General features: G+C 38.5%; 1 protein-coding gene and 1 long non-coding RNA gene across 2 annotated transcripts in view; one reads left to right on the forward strand and one right to left on the reverse strand.

Annotated features, from left to right (window-relative positions):
- Window positions 1-19,044, reverse strand: part of LOC136424073 (glutamate receptor ionotropic, delta-2-like) — a 46,167-nt gene extending 27,123 nt beyond the window's left edge. The window contains exon 1 of the mRNA XM_066412493.1: window positions 18,759-19,044. The gene's annotated coding sequence lies outside the window, so the exon portion shown is untranslated. The remainder of the gene's footprint in view (window positions 1-18,758) is intronic.
- Window positions 19,045-22,854: 3,810 nt separating this feature from the next.
- LOC136424107 (uncharacterized) lies at window positions 22,855-25,716 on the forward strand. Its single transcript, XR_010753821.1, has 2 exons — window positions 22,855-23,044; window positions 24,839-25,716. It is a non-coding gene; the product is annotated as an uncharacterized lncRNA (long non-coding RNA).
- The last annotated feature ends 506 nt before the right edge of the window (window positions 25,717-26,222 follow it).

Raw genomic sequence — 26,222 nt, forward strand, 5'->3', positions numbered from 1 at the left:
CTTTCGTCTTCTAATGTTTCAGAAATAGAATAAACCCAATAAGTTGTTTTTCGTCTTTATCCTGAGCATTACGTGCAAGAACTCGCAATAAACTTATCATTATTAAGGTTATGATGAATCTAGCCCATAACCAGTTTATACCCGACGATATGGAGTGCTTGTGTCAGAATGGTGCATCGCTGCGATTGTTATTGGAGTCCTACTGTGCCAATTAATGAATAAGCTTCAGGCACAAAAGGCCTACTGGGCGTACTCATTAGAAGTAACAGCCATAGAAATGTCAATGTCATGAATCAACTCTAAATCCTATGTGAAGCAGGGAATTCTGAAAAGTATGTTAGTACACTTTTTGTCATAATATTCTATACGCAAAATCTATCTGTAAAACGCTTACTAAGACGCTTCCGGATAGGTCATTGGATAGGTTATCGGAGGGTGACTTGTAAAGGCCCCCCTTCACGTTGTGAAGAACCCAAGTGAATTTTTTTTAAAAGGTCCCCTGTCCCTTGTCCGTTGAGATGACCCAAAGCTTGAATACATGCCCCCTGACCTGAACAGAACGGTGACGTCAGCAACGGGTCAAAGGCAGTCGGTAATGGCCCCCGTCTCGGTTAGAAGACGCTTGATAGCCTCTGATGTAAATGGCTTCTGTTAATCATTTCCGTTGCAACATAATGATTGCATCTGGCGATCATTATTCTTTGATGGTATTCGTAGTTATCAAAGAGTCTTAAAATTAATTCATTATTTAGGATAACTCTAATCCAATAAAAGGTAGGCTCACCTATCCTCATGATATATCAGTCTAACCTTTTGCAAAGGCTGGCTCTCCCTAGTAACCTACATATCTAGCGTTATCCAGAGCAATCGACAGCTATATTTTAGCTTGACAGGGGCGCCAAAGTTTAAGCTGCATCATTAATCATGGCGCCATTTTACTGGCATGTCTCGTGTACATCGAAGAAGGTCCAGCGATTCTATTGGTAAACTGCAACCCAGAAAGGTTACAAACTACGATCTTTTAACTAGATATATCACTTTCAATGTCATATAGATACATTTGCTTGAAATATCATTCAAAGAGAGCTTGAAAAACTGTAAAATTGTGCCATTTTTTTCATAGACGATTTTAGTTGTTTTTTTCTGTCTTGCAAAACCTTTCTGTAGTTTAAGACAGAAGGAACTTTTATAAAACAAATACTTCAGCAGTGCTTGGAGACTATCTGTTCCATCCAAGATTCAAGCATGTTGCGTGTACGTTGGAAAGAATCCACTAGTAGCTAGACCGGTTGACCATATGATACTGAAAACCTGAGTGGGTGAAAAATGAATAGATAAAAGGAAAGGACACTTGAAGTACTCACATTTGCCGGAAATACCACACAAAGCAGCCTGTTCGTCACGGACCTGTAGGGCCCTCATTGCTTTGAAAAAGAAGGGAGTTTTGATAAGATCCCTCAGCAGTGCTCAGAGAAACACCGAAGATAAGAAGCATGACACCACCCCGGTTTTACTAGACCGTGACAAGGACTAAACGCGATCCTCCAGTAAATCATTTTCCCTTCTGGTTGCTTCGGGATGTCCCTTGAGCTCAACGGCCTCACAGTTGAGCTCATGATCCCAATCAGTTGGTAACTGGTAGACCCCGGTGAAATCCTGGGTCAGGGACATCTCGATTAGAGCTGCATCCGTTTTTCGGAAGGGACGTGGACTAGGGGTCATGTGTTCGAGGAGATGCCTCAAACACGTTAAAGGGGAGGAGCTAGCAACCTCTCCCTGTAAAATAAAATCCTACTGCCGAAACAGGAAAGGAACTTGCGTGTTGCTGCATTCAAGGGTCTGAACGCACGATCAGGTGAAATGGTTGCGTCAAACTGACACAAGATAATAAGGCAGTTCAATGGCAAATCACGTCTGTTTTCGTAACGGCGAATTGATAGTCTCCCCACTTGATCCGTATTACTCCGCCGTAAGGAAATCCCCCGAGAAAATTAAACGGAAAGGACATGCTGTTATTAAAGCAGCCAATATGCGCGGAGGCCACTCATTGTCGTAGAATGAGGTCGGGAAACTACTTGGAAGTACGTCAGACCATATCTAGAGGAATTAAATGTGCCCTTCGCGCATACTGAATGATATTTGCAAGGTGAATAGGACACGGGTTGACCCTCTTTAGGAGAAGATAGACGAAAGATAACGGATGCTGTCTGAAACGTCTGACAGTTTCAGAACTGTATCCAGTTGCTTGAGTAACTTTCTTTTGGCGTATCTCTCAGAAGAAGATGACCAACGCCTCCCCGCGGAAAACATTGCAATATACTATCTTATCAGAAGGTGCAAAAATATATCATACGTCTTTCTACTTGCTAATACACCAAGCATGTTATTCACAAATTGATTTCCGGAATTACGTAACGAAAAACTCTGTATCTTATACCTTCTGCCAATTCTTAAAGACGGTCCAGGAAAAAAAAGTAATTTCGTCCATGATTTGTTAAATAAAAAAGCCATGTCCTTCACAAATTGATTTCCTGAACCCTTCGAATTACGTAACGAAAAATTCCATGTCTTATGCCTTTCACCAATATCTGTAGAAGCTCCCTGTAAAATGCAATTTCGCCCATGATTTGTTACAGAAGAAAGCCACACTTAGTTTCACACTTCTCAAAGATACACGTAGGATCGAATATCGAGTTGACAACCGCGTCTAACTCTTGTCATATTGAATTGATCGATTCATAATCTGACTCTCTTGGAACAAAGAAAAGTCATCGCTATAGTTTACGGTAGAGGTAACAACACAAAACACCACGGACATAAAACCACACGTCATTGTTCGTGATCCTTTAAGCGTGTCGTTAATTCCATCTCATTGATAAGCCGTGAATCACCACCCTCATGATTTCAATGCCGCTTGTGACGTCACTATTACTTCTTGGCGTCTAAATATACGACCAAGAATCTATTTGTCCTTTTGCTATTAGTCAGATAAATAGTTTTCGAACGCAAAGGAATATCGTTTTCTGTTTTTTTTTAAATGTTCACCATTTGTTGCAGTTTTAATGTGATTGTATTGTCGCTGTGAATAAAGATCGCTATGCAGAAGGGATTAATTGTTATGATACATTGAAAATATAAATACCTGTTGTTGAGTAAATTAGCACCGTATTTTCAAAGTTTACGTTGTATTGGGTTAATTAAGACAGTAAGACATACTGCCTACACCGAAATTGCATTTTGAACCAAAGTTAAACAGTAACTTTAAACACAAAACTTTGTACTGGCAAACTCCTGTCTACTTGAAGGAATAAGCAATTCGCCGTTTTTGTGACGTCACGTTACCGTTATGCAGATAGAATTCGTGACTCGGTTGGCAGTTGAAGTTTATGGTGCCCCCCGTCTCTGTTAAGGAATATTAATGGATCTAACAACACGGGTGAACTTTCAAGCTGCAATTGAACTTTGTAAGGCAACATTTCCTACTGCTTCAACTACTGCTATTGTCATTTCGTCTATACAGACTAAGACACATAAAGCGCAGACAAAAGCTAAAATAAGTGCATTTCAAAACTATTCAAACGGTCGAGACATACAGCTAAAGGCGATATTTGAAACCTTATATACTATAGCATTCTGTTAATGCATTTCAGTTCGCGTGATTTTAAGTTCACGGTAAGGAGAAAATTGAGTGTTCGCGGTGGTTTTAAGTTCGCGTTAGAGACAAAAGTTCAGACAAGGGGGTATGAAAGCAAAAATTTCGCGGTAGTTTTAAGTTAACAGCCGGCTAAGAGCTTGCCGCGAAAACCGCGAACATAAAACTACCGCGAACATTTCTGCATTTACAGTCTAAGGGCTTCAGTGCGCATAGTTGCTTCCTCACATGTTTCATTCATCTTAACCAACGACTCGTGGAAGGTAGTTAATCTTCATCACTCCCTATCGAAGAATAACTGACCTTTAATTTCTTTAACGTATTCTCATCGGGTCGTCTAATTTTCAGCATCGACTGGGCGCGCATTCATCACAATACAACCAATGAAGGGCAGCCCTTAGTGACGAACAAATCATGCCGACCCACCTGTTGGTGATTCTAAAGGTAACACGAGGGGTGATTTACTATGATGACACCTTAAGGGCGCCGTTATCGCTACGTGAATGATAACAGTACTTCTTCGTCATTAAGGTTTTTATATATTGCAGGCAACTTAGACACGCGTTCACTTCATTTTTGTGGCTTCTGTATGGCATTTATAAAGATGAGGCATGCAAAGGTGCAGAGAATTTATTGTGAATGATTACTAATAGGCTGCAGCTGGCCTTTAAGTCCAATATGGTTTCAAATATCAAAACATCAAAACGACATCAAGTCTTACAACAAAGCAGCAAAACGACATAAAATCTTATAATCTAAAACAATAAATTAAAGATACCTGGCCAGGTACATAATTCATAGGTAAAATCCCTTTAGAAACATGCTCAGAAGAAGACTATATGAATGAACCGGTTGCACTACAATGTCAATCCAGTCAAAGGAGTATTGTAAAAACAAAAGTTGTCTGCATTATTCTTGTGAGGTGGGTAGCAAAATGCTGAATGATATACGGTAAGTCGTTACTTCAATAGTCATCTTTTGACCGGGATCTTGCATATCCATGGCATGTAGCACGTCCCTACTTGCCCCCCGCCCACACGCAGTTAAATGTAATACCCTGGATAGAAGTCTTTTGAAGAGTTGAAATATTCATAAGAACTGGAGTCATGCTTCAGATATACTACCGGTCTTCTTTGATGTCGATGTTAAGGTTCATTGCATATGGTGGGAGAAGTAATGTGCGAACCATATAAAAACAGGCACTCTAGAATAAGTACAGACCGCCCTTGCATACTTCAATCGCTCTCTGTGCAGAAAACACCACTAGATATGATCCAGCGAGCGGCATGATCAGATAGAATGAATTAGAATGAATGACTTCCCTGCTCAACAATTGCATCGGTGGCAATGTATGATAATGTAAAGATAGCACAAATGACAATCTATATCTATTCTTCAACAATTCTAATAACTACATTATTATATCAAATTGAACCTACAGTAATAACTAAACGGAACTATAGTAAACAATATTGCAGATACAAAAGATACATTTATAAGTAGCTAGCTATGGCAAGACTTTCAATACTTATCTCAAAAAAGAACAATTCCATTTCCCCGCGGTTACGCTTCATAATCATGACAATAACAAATTAGTTCAGACAAGTGAATTATCGTTTTAATTATGATTACTATGATACAATAATGGCTGCTTCTTTATCACCGACCTAACGAATTCTGCAGGCTGACATTGTCCTACCCGTACTGGTTGACTTCGCCAGATTACTCATATCATGAAAAAGAAACATGGTAACCGGAAATTCAATGATGACTGTTACTGTTCTTGGGCCAAGTCATTAATCTATTTAGCAGATAGAGCCAAAAGATAGTTAATCTTATTAAGGGTCCAACGTGTAATCATGCCGGTGACTCTGATTAAATAATCGTGGCGAATGACGTATTGATGAAATAGGGCCCATCGTAGTGAGGTTTGGATACCAGGAATCTTCCAAGAACTCACCTATTTGCAAAATGACTAGTTCTTCATAGGGAAGTAATGTGAGGTAGGCAAACCTTTGCTATTTGGAAAAGCTTCCAAAATATCAAACAAAATAGTTTATAAAAAGTCGCATATTGATATATTGTTCGTGGAAATTGATGCTTGCTATTGGTCCCAACTATGTTTTTCACCGAAGAGTCATTATAAAATCGCAGGTCACTCTATAAAAGTGGGTTTCTAGGTCAGAGTATTTTGAGGTTGCCATTCACACAGCAAATTACCTATTAACTCATTCCACTATCCAATCTATGATTCATTTCAGTAGGGATTGGTAGGGAAATAAGTTACACCTGAGAGCTTACAGACTTATTGCAGCTAAACATATTATATTAAATTGATGAACATTGTGGAGACGTATCCACATTGTGGAAAATTAAGCAAAGGTATACCGACTAAAATCATATTGTCATACATATTCATAAAGCTAATATAATTGGCGTTAGATGACAGTACAAAAGAGATATAAGTGCAGGAAAACAGGTATATTGCATGATAATGGCACAACCAATGAAGAGCAACAACCAGTTAAATTGATACACACATCGTATAGGCTTCAGCATAGAGCAAAGATCATATTGCTCAATGGAATATACATTGTACATAACACAACATTCAACTTCCACTTAACAGATGTCACGGGATATCTCCAAAACTTCATACAAAACATTGCGGGTGCCGATTCCCCTATGCATTCATGGGGAGGACATACATGACTCAGGGATAAGATGAGATAGCAGTACCTAATGGCATCGTAAAAGTAACTCCACAATTTTACCTTCTTCGTTGTACAAAGCTTCTCAGACCGCACAGTGCCCCTGGATCTATAAGCCGTGTACTGTTAATCACAGAGGAACCCACCGCATCATACTGTCGCTGCTAGAATATCATCTGCTGTTTTCTGAGACTTAATCAAACTGGTTATGACGTGCTCTGCGAACTGAGAAGGAGTTCCAATTAAGTCTGCTCCTCCTCAGGGAATAATCCTCGTAGCCGTTAACCAGATCACCTTGGGGATGCTGCAGCGGATCCTGTACTCTGCGGAGTCTGCTGATGGAGAGAGGTGTCAACAGGACGTGATGAGAGGATTCTATCCACCGGATCGAACAAAAGACATGCCTAATGGTTTGCCTAATGACGTCTTGGTGGTGATGTTTTGACACCTCTGCTAGCTACACTTGACTTTGCTTAGGATGTGAATGATAATCTCCTTTGAAGGCAACCCAAGCAATATCAGGGCCCGAAAATCGGATTTTGAAAGTCATTTAATTTCATTTAGTCATTTCTACTCATGACTAGTTAGTTAAACAACACTATCACAGTGTATAGCGACGTCCATTATGACTTCGTTGTAATGTGAGAACTCACTGAAAATCGTTGCCGGGGTTTTTGTCGGATCGCAATACTAATGAGATCATCATATGGCATGCTTTTGCACGGTTTTGAAATGCTCGAAATACGAAGTTATTACACAAATGTGCTAGACAGTGTTAGTAAATGTCACAACAATAAAGATTTTCAACATTTTTAATTTCTATTTTTTGGTCCCTAATATTGCTCTGGTTGCCTTTAAGTTAAAAGCCACGTCAAGTTTGAAGAAACAGCAGTATCTATTTAGTGTTACTAGAATTGTCTTTGTGGTTATGCTTTGTCCCTTTAGCCATACTTGACTTTGCTAAGAATATGAATAATAATTTCCTTTCAGTTAAAAGCTACCTCAAGTTTGAAGCAACAGCGTCATACTAGACTACGAAAATATATCTATTTAGTGTTATTACAATTGTCTTCGTGGTTATGCTTCTTCCCTCAGCCACACTTGACATTGCTCAGAATGTGAATGATAATTTCCGTAAAGATAAAGGTAACGAATAATCCTCTTAGCCGTTAACCAGATCACCTTGGGGTGTGATCGAGGGAGGTATCAGCAAGACGTCATGAGAAGATTCTTTCCACCGGATCGAACGAAAGACATGCCTAATGACTTGCCTAATGACGTCTTCGGTGTGATGTTGAGTCACCTCTGCTAGCTACACTTGACTTTGCTAAGAATGTGAATGATAATTTCCGTGAAGATAAACGTTACGGATAATCCTCGTAGCCGTTAACCAGATCACCTTGGGGATGCTGCAGCGCGTCCTTTATTCCTTGGAGTATGATGGAGAGAGGTATCAGTCGGCCGGACGTGAGCGGATTCTTTCTACCGGATCGAACAAAAGACATGCCTAATGGTTTGCCTAATGACGTCCGTCTTCGGTGTGATGTTTTGTCATCTCTGCTAGCTACACTTTACTTTGCCTCGATTGTGAATGATAATTTCCTACGGCAAGTCTTGAACAACAGCTTCAGACCACGAAAATAAACCGATTCAGCGTTACTACAATTGTCGTCGAAGAGCTGTGTTGCCACCTCTGACACGCTTGACTTTGCTTAGCTTAGAACGTGAATTATAATTTCCTACGGCAAGTAATAAACAACAGCTTCAGAATACGAAGATAAACCGATTTAGCGTTACTAAGATTGTTTTCTTTGTGATGTGCTGTAACGAGTTCTTTGGTAATCAGAAGCCTCATTTAGCAGTATTATACTAGGAATGTCAATCAAAAATAAATCTATTTTGCAGCTCATACTTAGTAGTTAAACAGTAACAGGATGAGTAGTAAATCAAATTGAGGGTATGAGCTATGTAATTAATTTTATTAATTATAAGATTAATCCTATCGATGTCAAAATATACATTGACAATAAAATGATGAAAGTGTAATAATGAAACGCTAGTACCTGATATCATACGAGTTTAAAAGTGATGATTGCATGCTTTTAGTATTTTACACCTCAAGTGCAAGACAGTGACCTCGACCTATTTTGCTTTGCGACCACAATGTTACGAGACTGTTTGAAATTGCTGGAAAGTTTGCCCTTTTCAACCGCCCTAACGAAGCTATCACCCAAGGCTTGGTTTGAAATAGAGAGGTGGGATGTACGGATTAGATGCAGCATAAATCCCAACGGACATACTCTCGCGGATGACGTAAACGTTTTGCGGGGTCGTGTGGCGCAACGGCAGAGCATTCGACTCAGAACCAAGAGGTCCCGAGTTCGAATCCTGTCATGTCACCGATCTTGTGCCCTTGGGAAAGGCACTTAACACGACTCTCCTCACTCCACCCAGGTGTAAATGGGGACCTGACTTCGGTTGGGGAAGGTCGTATTGAGGTCACCTGGTGGCGCCGAATGGCAGCAGCCCAGACCCTTGCGACAGTTCCACAAAATGTGTGTTGTGTGAAACCTGTAATACCCTGCATCAATTCAGCGCTAATAGGCTGCCATTGCGGGTAATTTCTGACCAATAAAAACCTATGTTTAGCATTGTTGCGCTTTGGTGCACCCATTTTCTAGTCGAAAATTTTGACATTACAAATCTTTAAACATTGTACACTATATAAAGTTTCTAAATTTGATACATATTGTTTTGTCACATGTAGTCCAAATCTATTTCGTACGTTTGGAGAAAGACTTTCCTTTTATATTCCTTTCTAGATCTCTCATATTTTGTAGGTAGTGACGTAACATTCAGTTTAAAAAATATGATTCACTGGAGGAATTAACGAACGGGTATGCCAACACACTAAACGCATTATTCCACATCACGACTGAAAAAAAGTGACGGATAACGCCAACGGTCTCAACATATAGTTTCTGCCAGCCGACTTAATAATGGCCACTTGAAGGGAATATATCAACACAGGATGCAATGACTTGGTTGAACGACTTTGAGCCCACGTACGAACGTCATTGGTACCCTTCAAAAAGGATGTGGGGAGAGTAGCTATGAGCTGCACAATTATGACTAAACCTTGCACGCAGAAGGCGATAGCTTCGTTAACCTGACCAGTGCTTCGTAACCACCCTACATTGTGGGGCCAAGATTCAATTGCAACACAAGTGTGAAATATGTTGCCAAAAGGCGTCAGCCAATGTACCATGAAAGTAGAACCGTACAAGCACAAAACAGATGTTGTAGTGATTGCCAGATTAGAGTTATACTGCTAGAAAAGACGTTATATTAATCCTATTCATTCAAACGTCCAATAATTTCTTACTGTCAACATGTCGTAATATGCGCCATAGGAAAATAATAAAAGTTGAAGCAGCCATCTTCAATGATGCAGGGCTATTTGTTGTGCCATACTGCTTGAATATATTCTACATTTTTGGTTTTGATAAAAACTTCCAATGATATTAATTATGATAGCACATACGGTCGATCCACTCTTGATCAGCCATCTGCCAAAAAAACTTTCATGGCGTCTCTTAAGATGCCTTTGACAGTAAATACCCATGAGTTAGATATTCACTGCATGCAATCCCATCTTTAAGCACAGCTTAAAGCATAAGTAAAGGTTATGCATCTTCAGTGTAGTGCGAAGATGGTATGCGAAAAGCATGCTTAAAGATCAAATTTTATACAGTGAATGTTCAACGCGTTTAACAACATTTTGCTCTTCATAATCCACGTAGACTGATGTAAATGACGTGCATTTAGACTTTACACAAATGAAGTGAAGAAATTTTCCATGCGAAATAAGGTCGAAATGTGGTTCATGCATATACCCGTAATCATCAGCCACCATGACATGCACTTCTGCAAAAAGGTCATAACAGTAACGGCCAGACGACAGGCGTCCGTGTTTGGTTAGCCGTGGTGTTTAATCAGTTCGACGCTCTTTTAATGAAATTGGACTCGCTACATGAACTGATGTCAAACTTATGAGTCTACACTAAGTATACGCACGACCTAGACCTTCTTCCGCCTGCCTTGACATTGAAAAAAATCTTTGTGGAGATTTATGTAGATCTGTGTGTAGATAATATCCTGGAGCTACGACTGAACTTTCAAGTCCGTGATATGCATCTATTCAACTGTTCCTGCGTCATCTCATTTGTATGTCACTGTATTTTAAGGTTTACATATATATTGTTTAAGGATATAGCCGTGAGGATCTTTTCAAATCAGCAAAAGGGTAGGAGTCCTTCCAAGTTTGAATAGAGCAAATACATCTGTCAAGATATCCCGGATATGCAGCTTGTGCGCTTTAGTGTACTCTTTACTACAAACGTGGTGTTTACGCCATTAAGTGATATACCGGCTTTGAAATACGAACAAACAACCAAACAACAAAAACACGAGATTTGGCAATAAGTCATCACATCTGTATACACTGCACAAAAAGTGTACTATCATGCATCCGTAAAGGCTCCATTTTCTCACTCCAGTAAAGAAACATAACCTTTATGTTTGCTTCAAGGTGAGCGTAAAGATGGGATTGCATGCAGTAATAATAGCCCCTTACTGTAGCGTTACGCAAAATCCTATTCTGGCCCTGTGATGTCATATAAAAATCCACGCATCCCACAGAAATTACTCTTTCAATTTCTAAATCAATTTGGAAGAGTAAGACATCCCGTTGCATAGATTCAAGGAAGCCTGTCCATTAAGCGCCTTTCAATGGATCAATTCCCGTCATTTTATTCTATTAGATTCCTTTAGCATCCATCAGGTCAACGAGTAGTGCTATTGATTGCATTATTGGTTGTTGTGGCCTTGTCAACCAAGGTGTAACGGTCACACTTTCTTGCACTAAAAATGAAAGATATGATTGATGTTCTGCTGATTGAAATCTTTAGTACGGTTCTTTGCAAGTTATGAAAGTGTCCTCCTCCTTTTGATTGTGTGTTGTGGATGTAGATGGTCATCGATCTAAGTGGCGCCTTCACAGAGCTGCACATGTTGATTGCACTTTTCGTAAGATTAATTGCTCCCTTATCCTTATTTAGGGGAACTAGGACAGGGTGCAAAATGTAAATGATGACGATGTATATGAGAGAAATAGAGAGAGAGAGAGAAAGAGAGAGAAAGAAAAAGAGAAAGAGAAAGATAGAGAGAGATTCTTCCGGTACAGTCTCTACAATCAGGATCTCTGCAAGTACAATTATCGGAAATTCTATATGAGTATCTGGATGACATATTCTACTAGGATAAGTAGAGATCCCGATCGGAATCTCTGTCGATTAGAATCGTCGACGTCGTTTCCATCAGATCGCAATCTCTATATCCATATGCATATGCCGTGCAAAGGTGATTACCACCTGCACAACCTTCTCCTAACTTCTGCTTACTTAACCGTCCAGAAAAACAAACCTGAAATTTGCCATCCGCCCAGTAGATAAAGCAAATATTACTATGGTCCCAAACTGACACACATTAGAATATTCACTTGCTGTTTTTCATCGGAAACGCCTAATGGCATTTTTTTTCTAACACCGCACCGCACTATCTTAATCAAAATGCACCCGCTCTGCACATCGTTTCTATTAAGCCCACGCATTTTGGGATGACAGAGAGCGAGGTACTGCTGGGAAGGTCGTTGTCCATAACATCTTTCTTCAGAAGTGAAACATAAATACTAAAGCAATTTATTCATTGGAATGTTAGCAGGTGGCTCCAACACCGCATTCTCCGTGATTTGCGGCTACGTTTGCATTACGTGGATGGAAGCGCAAAACGCACCTCGGTTTGAGGCGCTGCTAAACGCAAAACGCAACTGTTATTTGCGACACTGATAACCGTAAAACGCAACTGCTTGCGACACTAATAACCGTAAACACACAACTTTTTGCGACTCTTTAAAGGTGCTTAGGGGTCACTGACGTAGAATCTGAAGGTTTGTTTTGAATCCCTGACATACCCCTGTGTTATTCTCTTGGGAAAGGTACTTAAAGCCCAATTTCCTCACTCGATTCAGGTGCCAATGAGTACCTAGCTTCGGTTAGGGACGTCCTCTTGGATGGGACGCAAAGCTGGAGCCCCCATGTTTGAGGAGAGCCACACCTTGAACATGTTAGAGATTCCACCACACGGAAAGAGTATAATGGTGGTTAAACCTTACAATCTTGTCTCCGGGTGGACATTTTATAAAAGGTGATAGTCAACTGTTTTGTCAATCCTTCCACAAATGAGGATATCACTGTCAATAGATTAATACATAGATAAGTTCTGTGACCGACAGTTACACTTTGAAGTTTGACACCTGGTTTTCCATTTATTGGGAAGGATTATTTCTCATTGAAACGTATATTCGACGCTGAATCCAATTTGCCCATACCTAATACAATTCGTAATTAGTAGATACACTATAGAAAATTTACGTTATTTACCGTGACATATTCAGGCCAACGAAAGGCACTTTCCTTTATATTTCACCCATGGTACTTGCATTTTATTTTAACTTCCTGCAATGCAAAATGGTTGTGCTTTTATATTTACAAGAATGTATCCCGTTTACTTATTTTGTATGGAGGTACAAAGTATAACTACATTTCTGTATATATATATATATATACATATATATATATATATATATATATATATATATATATATATATATATATATATATATATATATATATATATATATATATATATATATATATATATATATATATATATATATATATATATATATATATATACAGTTACGGCATGGACACTCGAGGAACACCACAGCCATGTCATAATGACAAAGGAGGAAATAGGTCATACTAATGAAACAATTGCATTACAAACATTGGAGGAATTTCGATCGTCTAAACATTCTTTGATATAACATTCTTTAATGTATTTTCCTATTAATTGTTTCATTAGTATTCCTGACCTATTTCCTCCTTTGTCATTATGACATGCCGGTGGTATTCCTCGTGTTTGCGTGCCGTAACTGTTCCATAGTCAATAGAATGACTAATCACAGCTTAATAGGTTTTGAGAACGGATGAAGTCTTTGCATTCATCTTATATTCATCTTTAGATCAATCAATTGATTGGGGACAATTTGCTGAAGATTGGATCACACAGAGTCTTACAAAAATCCTCTTGACGTAATCCTTTTTTGGCCTCTATACTGAGACAAATGATTAAAAGTAAAAAAAAAATCTTCAAACTTCAATCCTTTTTTGGCCTCTATACTGAGACAAGAGATTAAAAGTAAAAAAAAAAACTTCAAACTTGTATAAGAGGACGGAAAATGGAGTATTCCAATCGCACTTTGGGGAGTAGAGCAAAGAAAATGAAAAACTGCCTAACGTATCTAAACATCAAAAAGCTTGGAGTAAGCACAGTATGCAACACACCAAAGCATAGTAAAGTAACAAATACAAAACATTTACATAAATCTCACGGGCAATACTTTGAGGTTTGCTTATAATCATTTTAAACCCCAGCCAATAGAAATACTACGTTTCATTTTGCTTCAATATTCAAATTGTGTAAATCTTTGAGTACACGACAACTTGATTAATTGTTAGGGAAAAAGATGCAAGAGAAGTTCATACTAAGGAGACTTGTGAGTGATTATTTCCTTAAGATGTAGATTAGGTGTAAAACTGTGCACTTTTTCTAGCTTTGGAAAAGATAATCTTTTGATTAGTTAGCTCTTGCCAAACGGACTGACTATACTAAAGTGTGCAAATTGTCTTTATCTATCATTACCAAGATTTGGAAATCATAAATCTATCATTAAAGGTCATTTCGTCATGCATAAGTTTATCATTATGATAGTGGTTCTTTGGCTCAGATTCAACACATAAGTTCCATTTAGAAATGTAACTTTCTCAGCACATTTTTAGTATAATCCTAGCAGAATTGTCTTTTGTCGATAAAGATGATTTTTCCAGTGTATATAGAATATCTCACGGCACAAAGTGTGTGAAAATTTCTTAACCTTGAATGTCTTAACCTCGATTTCTTCAGGGGCATAACGATATGCTCTTAGCAGGTTGCTTGGTGGCAGAGCCATGCCACTGTAGATGAATGAACCTTATTTGCTCTCTGCCAGAAATTGGCTATTGCAATGTACAATGTACAACATAAAATGAATTAGATAAGCACAACTGATAACCATAAACATCACAGTAAATAAATAAACGTAAAGCATGAAACACAAAATCAACCCAGTACAAAATACTGAATAATAAATGAGCAAAGTGGAATAACACTTGACAAATTTTCTTCCATTACTAACAAAAAATTAAAAGCTGTTACACACAATTAAGTAATTGTAAATTAATATCAAAACCATAAAATCAAGATCATAATAACATAACATATCAAATCACTGTACATGCTATGTATATTGTCATTTTTCCCGGCCCGTCTTTAGCCCTTTCCCAAAAAGTACATTAGTTAAAGATTATTTTGTCAATATAGAAGCGTGGAAAAATCCAACTCAAATGTCCAAACTTGATTTCTTCAGGTATCAGAGATATAACGATAAGTGGGAAGCCGGGTAGGTAAGAAGCGTACTGTTGTGCATATATACAGGGCTTCCACCATTTTTCTACGTCCGTCCCTTGCCCAGAGGGCAGATTAGTTAAAGATGAGTTTGCCAGTGTAGAGGATCAAGGATTTAGCGCCTAACTTCGCAAAGGCACCGCCTGTATCATCCATGTTGTGCCTGCGGCTTAGGAGATTCATTTTTCTCTGTGATCACTCTCTCTACAGGGGAAACACTTTATCTTTCCCGTTTTTCCGTTAGACAAAGTGTTCAATTTGAGTCCTGCGGTATTTTGTATATGTAGTCCTTTATCTTTTCAAAGACTTCTAGGTTTGATACAATAAATCATAGGGTAAACAGAGAGCGTTATTCAATGTACATACGGGGAAAGATCGTAAGATCGGGTTTTGGCTATGACTTGAAAGACGTGGTTCAAAGTTGCATTGTTTTTTTTTTCATGACAAACAAGGAACAGAAGGGTAAAACAATATGGCCGCAGGGACATGTTCCCTCCAAACTGTTGATGTGAATTTAGATAGTCTGCCTGTCTCCCTATAAGCTGCTTGCTTAACCCTATCTATTGCAAGATGTATAAAGTGACAACCTAGCTGCAACACTAATAGAACCAGCCTGTCATACAGTGTAATCACATACTGTGATGCATATAGAATACAACACGATGTATTCCGTATTGCCCGAGGTGCCAGTCCGACCGCGGTTGATATGTTTTGTCATACCCATCTCATTTATGTCATACCCATCCAAGACATCTCATTCATGTCATACCCATTTCAAAGCGAAATGCTTCACAAGTTGAGAAAATTTGGTGTCCTCGAACAAAAATTGTAACAGCCGGGATTCCAACGCCCGAATCCAATATTCAAATTTTCGACAGCAGCGCACTCCTCATGCATTCTAAATATTCTATGGAAGCTCTTGTGATAAAAGTAGAATCCCGTGTGATAACCCATGTTATCACCTGTTCAGGAACACCAGTCTCGAATGTTTTTGCGGCCCAGGTATGACATAAAGTAAAATGCGTTATCCCACCTCCTTCACCACTGGGCAATGGTGTCATCCTGAAACATCATCAATACCAGCGCCGTCACATAAGGTGGCGATGTAGAATACATCAGTCACTCTTAAAGCTACAGGCGCATATGATTAACAAATCAATGAGTGAATGCTATGTTGATTAAGGCATGAATCTTCGTCTGACTGACAGGTCATCTGCCACATGTGCGATCGTTGCAAGAAAAACGCTCAAACTGGCATGCTACAACCCATCGTAAGCTAGAACGTATGTCTACATTTAAGAAATATGGGACCAGATCTAAACGTAGCAAAATTAGACAGAAATTGCCAAATAAAGAGACACGACGTGATTGATTACTTTAAAGATTACATTAATATGAACTTGTTTCTTTTATCCCGTATCATTACCAAGAACGCCGCTTTGGGAATATTTCTTTTGAAGATTCTTATATTCATATTTCGCCTGCTATCTATAAAGTCAGATGGAGTAGTGGGTTCAATACATAACGGGTTGCATGATGTATATGGCAATATGTACGTCGAGATTGCGTTAAGTTGCGAGGTTGAGTATAGATTGAGATCGGGGAGAATCACCAATTCTACCGGTAGAAATCCCGATCGTAGTCGTTTCCGATTCTGCCAGATTGCAATCTCTATTCAGACATAAAACAGTCCATCCTGACTTATCCTTTTGAGACCAATTATCCGGAAGATGTGATCTTTTTACACACAGGAAAATGCCATTTTTACGTGCAGGACAAAATAACCTCTGCCCTAGCTAAAAACACAATTCTATCCTGACTTATCCATTTGGGACTGATTATAAGGAAGATATGATCTTTTTACATGCAGGAAAGGGCCATTTTTACGTGCAGGACAAAGTAACCTCTGCCCTAGCTAAAAACACAATTCTATCCTGACTTATCCATTTGGGACTGATTATATGGAAGATATGATCTTTCCACACGCAGGACAAAGACATTTTAACGTCCAGGCAACGCAACCTCTACCCTTGCTAAAAAAACACAAGTTTATCCTGACGTATTCATTTGGGGCTTATTATATGGAAGATATAACATTCTTACTTTCAGCACAAAGCCGTACGGTCCCCACGTTGACTTAACTTCATGAATCTCCTTTGACATATTTCTACAAATTTCCCTCAACGCCCGAATAGAACGCCAACGCACGCATTGACAGTGACAGAATGCGCTACATCTAATACCTGAGTCCGTATAAATGTTCCTATCACAGTCTTGTGGATTATATGCATCGTAAACGTGGTATTTGACGTACGCACAGTACAGTGCAAGAGGAATGAAGATTTCTTTGTTGTTGACAGTGCTGTAAGAGCTATGAAGACTATTGTTGTTGTTGACAATGCTGTTAGAGGAATGAATATTCGTCTGTTGTTGACAATGCTATAAGAGGCATGAAAATTTGTTTGTTGTTTCAGGCATATAAGAGGTATGATGACTTATGTTGTTGTTTACATTGTAGTCAGAGGTACGGAGACTTCTGTTGTTGTTGACAATGCCGTAATTGGAATAAAGATTTGTTTGTTGTTGAGAGTGCTATAAGAGGAATGAAGATGTTTGTTGTTGACAATGATGTAAGAGAAATTTAGAGTTTTATTTTGTGTTTTTGACAGTGCTGTTAGCCGAATAAAGATTAATTTGTTGCTGACAGTGTTGGAAGAGGTACGACAATTTGTTTCTTATTGACTGATGAACTTCATTGTTTCCTTCTACCACCCCTCAGAACAGACTGTAGACTTTGATTCATTTGAAAAACTTTATGTAAATCGATCAACGACAGTTCTTCGGATGAATAACTCTGCATTCTGTTTTGGTATGAGGTTATGAGGTACTTCATACGAACACATGTACACGAAAGATTAAAACAGTCCATCACACCAGCGCCTCAATTCCAAAAGAAAAATCTGATTAACAAGCGAGAAGCCTACCTTGTCAAAGTTATCGCCTATGAAAGGCTAAAGCACCTTCTGCACATCAATAACGACGCAAAGAGCTCTGAGCTAGCCTCAAAAGATCTCTAGGCCCCGACAACATAACATGTCGAGTTTGTCAAAGACACAGGCTTACTCAGAGGTTCAGTTTCCTTGCAAGTGTATTCTTTGTCTGAAAAAAAGGTTGATATACATAGTGTCTAATGATTTCATACCTCTGTAAAAATGGCATATTTGAATACTAAATTGCCGCTGGTATACTCGAAAATGATCAAAAGGCCCACTCATATTCATCTTGAAGAATAAGAAGCTATAGCTTGAAAGGAAACCCTAATGGTTTTGACGGAAAAAACACTGTCTTTATACAAAGGGGGAAAAGGAGTTAAAGATTGACATCTTACAAAATATATTGCCAGGCTGTGTGGCTTTCTCGGTCTTTAACTAGAAGCAGTCAGCATGCAGTTCTAGAAGTCTTGATGAGAAGAACGGACACTACCAACATTACTGTATTGGACGTAGGTGAAACGCCGTGCCAAGAGGCCATATTTGTAATTATAAAGGACTTTGCCCGGCAATCTTTGATGATCATTTTCACAGATAATCCTTCTCATCTATCAGGCTCACAGCAGGAGCCTCAGACCAATTTCAAACTGCTCATATTTAAAAGAAAATAGGTGCAAATTAGAAAACAATGAATACAAGCATTGACATTCATCAACAGCTGGCAAGTTTTTCCCTTCCATCACTTTTTGTAATAATTGTGTACAAAACGCACCTTACCTTTACGCGTTCACAGCAACTAGTACCAGGCGTTGTTACCACAGATGAAATATCCAACGCAAAGAAGGCATGCCCGCGATCGCGAAGCCAAGCCACAGCTTACTGATTACATTCTAGAAGCAATCTGGTCTTTTTGAAGGTCGTGAACTCTTGAGCGTTGCTCCTTGCATTTCTGTCATGACTTATCTTGACTCCAGGAACGGTTAATGCAGGGGAATAGTGTCGGCATCACCAGGTATAAGTGCGGTTTGCCGTTATCTCACAGTCAAAGTGGACGTGCGCAGACGTCTTCGGGGTTTCATGCAAATGACTATCGCAAGTGTTGAAGAGTAAGTACCACCACGGTAGCTAGGGCTGGTCCGTTCTATGAGCAGGGCGTTGTTTCTAGATGATGATGAAAGCTTTCATTACCTTCGCCGTTCGAGAAGGTTATATTTTGCACAGGGTTCGTGTGTGTGTTTGTGTGTCCGTTCTGAATGGATTGTCTTCATACTTAGTATGTGGATAGGTCTTTTTGAGACCTCAAAATTAACTAGATTTTGGGCCGTCTAGCGGCTTGAAATGATGGTACAGCGGAACTTCCAGTTTTAATATCTCATGTTCTGGACATGCTATGGTCATGATTTTTGAGTGGTAGATAGTTCTTGGGCTAAATACAAGAACATAAGTATAAAAATAAAGGAATGCCTAGTTAAGATTTGTCGTTTTTAGAAAAGGGAAACACAGTGCGTATTTGCGAAGGCGTTGTCCAAAAGTTCCCGGGGATATCATAGATAATAGCAAAGGAAGAAGAAGACTCCAGCTATTTTCACACCGTACGCATTGTTTTCCATTTTAAACTTAACTATATGAACGATAATTTAAGGAGTTTTAAGTATTGTAAATAAAAATTTGCAATTCAGACTGTGGTGAAAACGCTGTATCAGAAACAAAAACAACCATCAGGTCAAGAGATCCGAATGTGATAATTTGTTGTGTAGCTATAGACTTATGATCAACAATACGAGTTTATATTCCTACATCAACTATTGATCCTGCCCAATGCTGCTTCCATCAAAACCAATTAATCAGAATCATTCTAAAAAAATCCATGATTCTGATTAAATGTCCAATTCCAACTAATGAATTAACATGGCAAGGCGCTAATTATGTTATGTGATTCCAATATACGCTCACTCAGGATAGAAAGGAGAAGTGTAATAAGAAATAAAGAAATTATATTTTCTGGTGCACAAAGTTAATTGTACACACACATGATTGACCAGCAAAGTGACACTGGCTCTATGCTTAAAAAGTAAGGGTGATTCAGCCCCTACGATGCATTTGATCAAAAGTAACACGTAGGCGTTTCTCTGTTAAGAGATGGATTTTAACAATACTCTTTGACAACACTAAAACCGACGCTAAGTGTGTTTTTGAAATGGGGATAATTATGTGCGAAGTGCTTGGCACCGCCAGCATTTCAAATTTGCTTTAAGAAAGCATTTGTATGCTCTCTGCAATGTTGTTGGACTCGGTACGGGTACATGTAACATAAAACTTATCACTCTGAGAAAAGCCTGAAGCGCTTACTGTGAAGCTCATACTGTGATTCTAATAGATTTGAAGGACTGTGTATGAATATGATTATCGAATATTACCAAGTATAGTCCTTTGTATGTTACCTTATTAATATTTTTCTCTTTAGCACACCATTTTTATCCATCCATGGACTAATAAAAAAACATCAGAATATTCTTATACGAAATAAAGAATAGAATGTTTTCAAAGGCGCAAAATAACACGCGCGAAATACAACGCTACATGAAGATATCTTCAAAATTTACATTTCTCTGTAGTATCTTTGAAACACATGTAACCGAAAGTGACTCTTCGTGGTACTCTTTGAAGAGGCAGGAAGACGGATCTAAAGCCAGTACACATTTAACACTTCGAAAAATCGATGGCACATATATATGCAGCTTCGGTCTTTTGACGGACACTGCGCGAAAGGGGTCCATTTCCGGACAAATCCGATATTGACACATCACTGGGCATGTTACATATTCGGACCGTTTCCAAGTACTCAAATCGATACCTAACATATTCGGAAATATTTTGATTCAAGAAATATTTCCTAGCAAATTCGGATAAATACAACTTTTCATTTTTCCGGATACAGTTCAGGGTCGTATCGTAACTCCGGATACGTGTTTCTTTATGTATACGGAGATATCTGTTGTTAAGATACTTCGACAATCCATGTTGTATTCTGACTCTGCCGTGACAGGTAAGATAACCGGGAATGTATTGACTCCGAAAATGTTGCAATTCATTTCCGGACAAATCCAAAGTTTGACACATCACTGGGCATGTCAAATATACGGACTATTGCCAAGTACTTATTTCGACACCTGAAATATCCGGAAATATTGTGATTCAATAAATTATTCCTAGTGAATCCGGATAAATATAGTTTTTATTTTATTTACCGGATTCTTTACAAGTTCGTATCATAACTCCGGATACGTATTTCGTTATGTATACAGAGACATCTGTTGTCAAGCGCGAAAGCGGTCTATTTCTGGACAAAATCCGAAATTTGACACATAACTGGACATGCCAAGTATTCTGAACGTTTTTGGACATTTTGTCAATACATAACATTTACGGGAATATATTGAATCAGGAATTGTTTCGTTGCAGATCAAGCAAAATATGACTTAGGATATTTGCGGATACCGTACATGGGAGTTTCGTTACTCCGAATGCGTGTTTCTTTACATACACAAAGATATCTGTTGACTTTGTCATGACACATATCCGATAATATTTCGAATCCAAAACAGTTGCTATCTTTTTTCAATGCAAAGCAAGTACTACCGATTATGTGCCATTTTAGTTTCTGTAGTCCAGGTTAAGGTATGCGTTTTACTGTAATTTTCCACATATCCGGGAATACATATGATGGCCCGCATCGTCAACCGATGAACGCGGCGACTATGATGATGATGATGATGATGTTCCGTTTACGCAATATATTTCGTTCTCTGTGATAAAATGAAAGATTCTAGGCAAATCTGAATGTTGAACGTGCCGCGTATTCGGACAGTTTCCAAACAGGAATTTCGACACAGCATATCGGGAAATATTCCGATTCCGGAATTGTTCATTTTTGTGTCTAGGAAATATCTTGGTTTATCTTTTGTCCGTATACGAAGCATGTTTTCTGAAGGCGTTCCGGACTCCGAAAATGACCAGAATCAAAACAGTTGTCCGGAAATAAGTCCGGAAATGACAATCCACAGCAGAAGGGCATTGTGGGACACTTAGATTTCCGGACGTATTTGCGCGTATCATGACCAAGATACGGTCGGTACAATAATATATGTTGCCTCTAGGAGGAGCTTTTTGTCTCCGTGCTTGAAACTATCAAATCGATCAGCAAATACACAACTTCGGGTTTCTGGTAGTTCTTGAAATCTAAAAACGAATTGCACGAGTGCATTAAGCCAAACAGTGACACATTTTGTGATCTTGTGTCAATCAGAGCAACTTAAGTTAGATTTCCATAACCGATTTATACATGCATGTGCATAATTGAAATACCTGCATCAATCTATTGCTAACGCATGATATGAAAACAAGCGTGTGGCCTGCCATGGAAGTGTATATATATATATATATATATATATATATATATATATATATATATATATATATATATATATATATATATATATATATATATATATATATATATATATATATATATATATATATATATATATATATATATATATATATATATATATATATATATATATATATATATATATATATATATATATATATATATATATATATATATATATATATATATATATATAAACCGTACTGGCTTGTTTGTCTTCTTAGTTGGGACATTGGTATGTGCACAATTACGATAAGATCTGGCCACCAGATGGTTCGGAAAATATGCCTGATTTCTGATTGGTCCGTTCATCTATGACGCATTCCTGGAATGTTAGCGCCAAACTTAACGGTTCCGGCAGAGTTGGAGAAAGAGCCGGGGTGTTTCAGCGTGTGCCGGAGGTATCTTTGACTACATCTGCCGGAGCCCGAGTCTCTTAACATCCTATTCTCAATACGATCTGACGGAATACACCGCGAGATTCGTCTTTTCTGAACCAACTTGCAAAGACGAGGAAGGACCTGCATGTACTCGGGAGTCGGGACCGAAGTGGATGGTACGAGGACAACGGGGTGCAGTGACCTCAGCGGAGCATGGACAAGCCGAGAACACGGTAACTTAACTTCCAATATCTACAATTGAAGACGGGTTAAACTAATACCTACATCAGAAATTAGTCATTTCTTACTCTAGTGTGTCAATTTGCAGCTAGGAGAGTTTCACAGAAATTGTTTTCAAGCAGCTCTTCCGTGAAGCACAACAGGCCACCCACATGTATCATAATAGAAAACATGTGTGTATACGGAATATCAGTAATCAACATTTTCCCGGATACTGTTAATGGTCATTTCTTTACTCCGAATACGTGTTTCCCTCTGTGTACGGAGATATCAGGGGTTGGAATACTACAGAAATCCATGCTGTAACATGACTACAGAAAAGAGTCAATATAGCTGACAAATATTAGAAATTTTCTGAATATACCTATGCCGAATATATTAAGTCCAAGCAAAAACAACAATCCTTAGTGGTGTCGTATCGTGAAATATCAGTTCTCAGTAAATGCTACGTGTTTGGTGACCTGATACTCATCATATTGAGGACTGTGACCTTGCAATGTCAGGATAATAAACATCATTTTGCTGCTGTCCTGTCGAGTTTAGTAGCAAAAGGAATGTTGTGTTTCTAGCCACATTATTTGATAAGGTTTTTTTTTCAATTCTTTTTAGATTTTCAGTTCGACCTTAGGATCTGTTTTAACTTTAACATATCATACAGGAATGGTATTATAATCTGTTCAGTCTGTTGACATTATCTTTTACAGTACCTTGAAATAATTTAGAAATTATTTTCATGCATATGCGATCCGAAAGAAAACAGTCTTTATTTCGTGATACTGTTTTGTTTTTGTTTTGGATACTGTACAGGGGCGTTTCGTAAGACCGAATACGCGTTGTTGATATATTACAACAATCCATGTTTCAGTATTCTGACTATACATAGATATGCTAAATATATTGACTAAGAAACTGTTGCTACCCTATACCCAGGCAAAAGCAGTACTCCTGATTCTTCCGTATACGTGCCACGTGCGTTTAAGTGGTTCAGATATGTGTTTTTCTCTATTTGCCCATATATCCGGGAATACCAGTTTTCCGTATACAGTGTATGTAACATATTTTCTTCCCTATACGAGAAGGGTAGATTTCTAGGCAAATCTAAAGGTTACACATGTCGCGTATATCTGGACATTTCCAAACAAGAATTTCAACACAGCATTTTCGGAAATATTTCGACACAGGAATTGTTCATTTGCGTGTCCGGTTAATATCTTAGAATATCTGTTGTCCGTATATGTTACATATTTCCTCATGGTATTCCGGAATCTGCGTTCCTATTTCCGACACGTGTTTCTATGTACAAAGTCTCTCCAGCAATGCGTATAGTACCTGTACTGTCTGCCAATAAGTCCGATGCCTTTCCGTTTTCCTAATTTGTGTTTCATCCATATGTTTAAGTGTTTTTATTACTCAACTGATCGCAAAGTTCATTGACTTCGTTTGGGTTTGTCACGAGAAGTCTACAAAGATAAAGTTTCAGTTGGGCAGTATTTCAACGTTGTTAGAAACATAATTTACATTTTTTATTGAGCCGACTTTGTTCACTTTACCCTTTGCTATCGTTATTTGACCATATGCATGATCCGACTGGAATTAGACAAGGCTAAACTTTAAGTAAACAGGTATCCGGTCACTGCTGTCTTTAGTGTTGTAGACCATCTTGTTTTTGATTCGATCGTTGTTTATTTCGTTGTGTCATATCATTGGAGAGGGAGGGTGCGCATTTGATGTAGTAGGTCTCGACTCGTCTCCACATTTGATTTATTCTAGCCACGTTTATTTTTCAGCATCTTCCGCTGAGTTTATCGGGGGGTTATAAAGACAGTTCCAGTGCAGCAACATCTTTGCAGCAAACCAACCTGTGTGACTTCCGCACGCCTATCTTGGAATAATGATATGTCTGTTAACACCTATACGTTTAAGAAGCAGTACTATTTGTATCAGAACATTCCTTTATGTGACACGGATAACATGTTAGACCTGGTGCCTAACGAAGTTAATCAATCCGTACCGTAATTGCCGTTGCGGGTGTGCCGTAAAACGCCCAGAATGAGTAGCATCATGTGAAAACACATTGTAAATGTTCATAAGTAAACTAGAACGTGAATATCCCTATACAAAATTTGTATGATTCATACTCTGATGTATTTATAGAGGTTACAGAAGAAGCTCTAAATGTTATGATATAACTTCTGCATACATTCTATATTCATTGATTTACCGAGTAAGAGATTTGTATCATTGGTTTTCAATTACCCTCATTCAGAATATTGACATTATATCACGTATAGTCTCTATTGATCTTATTTTTACTTTTAATTATATTATACTTATACCTTGATTTCCAGGACTTATAACAGCAATGTTTTTGTAAATATATTACCACAATTAAGACTGTTCAAGATTGTTCACTGTGTAGTAAGTTATATACCTACATTTGTATTTCCGCTGTTGTAGAACATCTACCGATAACCAAATCTATATGCCTAACTTGAATCTGAATCATCAGTACGCGTTACCATGAAACTGTTCAGATATAGGACTTAAACAATTACAGAGTGATTTAAAATATTCTTGCTTTTCGTATTTTCTTTGCCATGTATCTAGTATGTTTAATCTCAGATATATAATTTCAGGAGCAAAAACACTCCGTATACATTGCGGACTCAGTGTTACGGATATGCGTTTCCGACTATAGATATTCATTGGTAAGTTGCTGGATGTCCGTTGCAGAAAGACTCCGAATACGCTGCCAAAAAGTTGGACTATCCGGGTGATATCCGGAAACAAAACTGCAGCATATCCGGATCCGGGTATGCGACGATGAAACATGTTCCCGTTTCCAGCTCCAGATATTGATCCGTATTCGCGGTCTCTCCGTTGAAAAAAAAAACCGCATACGTTACCGGAAAGTTAGAATATTCGGGTGATATCCGGAAACAAAACGGTAGCATATCCGGATCCGGATATGCACCAATGAAACATGTTCCCGTTTCCGTCTCCAGATACTAATCCGTATTCGCGGTCTCTCCGTTGAAAAAAAAATCCGCATACGTTATTGGAAAGTCGGAATATTCGGCTGATATCCGGAAACGAAACTTTAACATATTCGGATCCGGATATGTTGCGATTAAATGTGTTCCCATTTCCGGCTTTAAATATTTATCCGTA

Source organism: Branchiostoma lanceolatum, chromosome 18, assembly GCF_035083965.1.
Source record: "Branchiostoma lanceolatum isolate klBraLanc5 chromosome 18, klBraLanc5.hap2, whole genome shotgun sequence".
Taxonomy (NCBI): domain Eukaryota; kingdom Metazoa; phylum Chordata; class Leptocardii; order Amphioxiformes; family Branchiostomatidae; genus Branchiostoma; species Branchiostoma lanceolatum.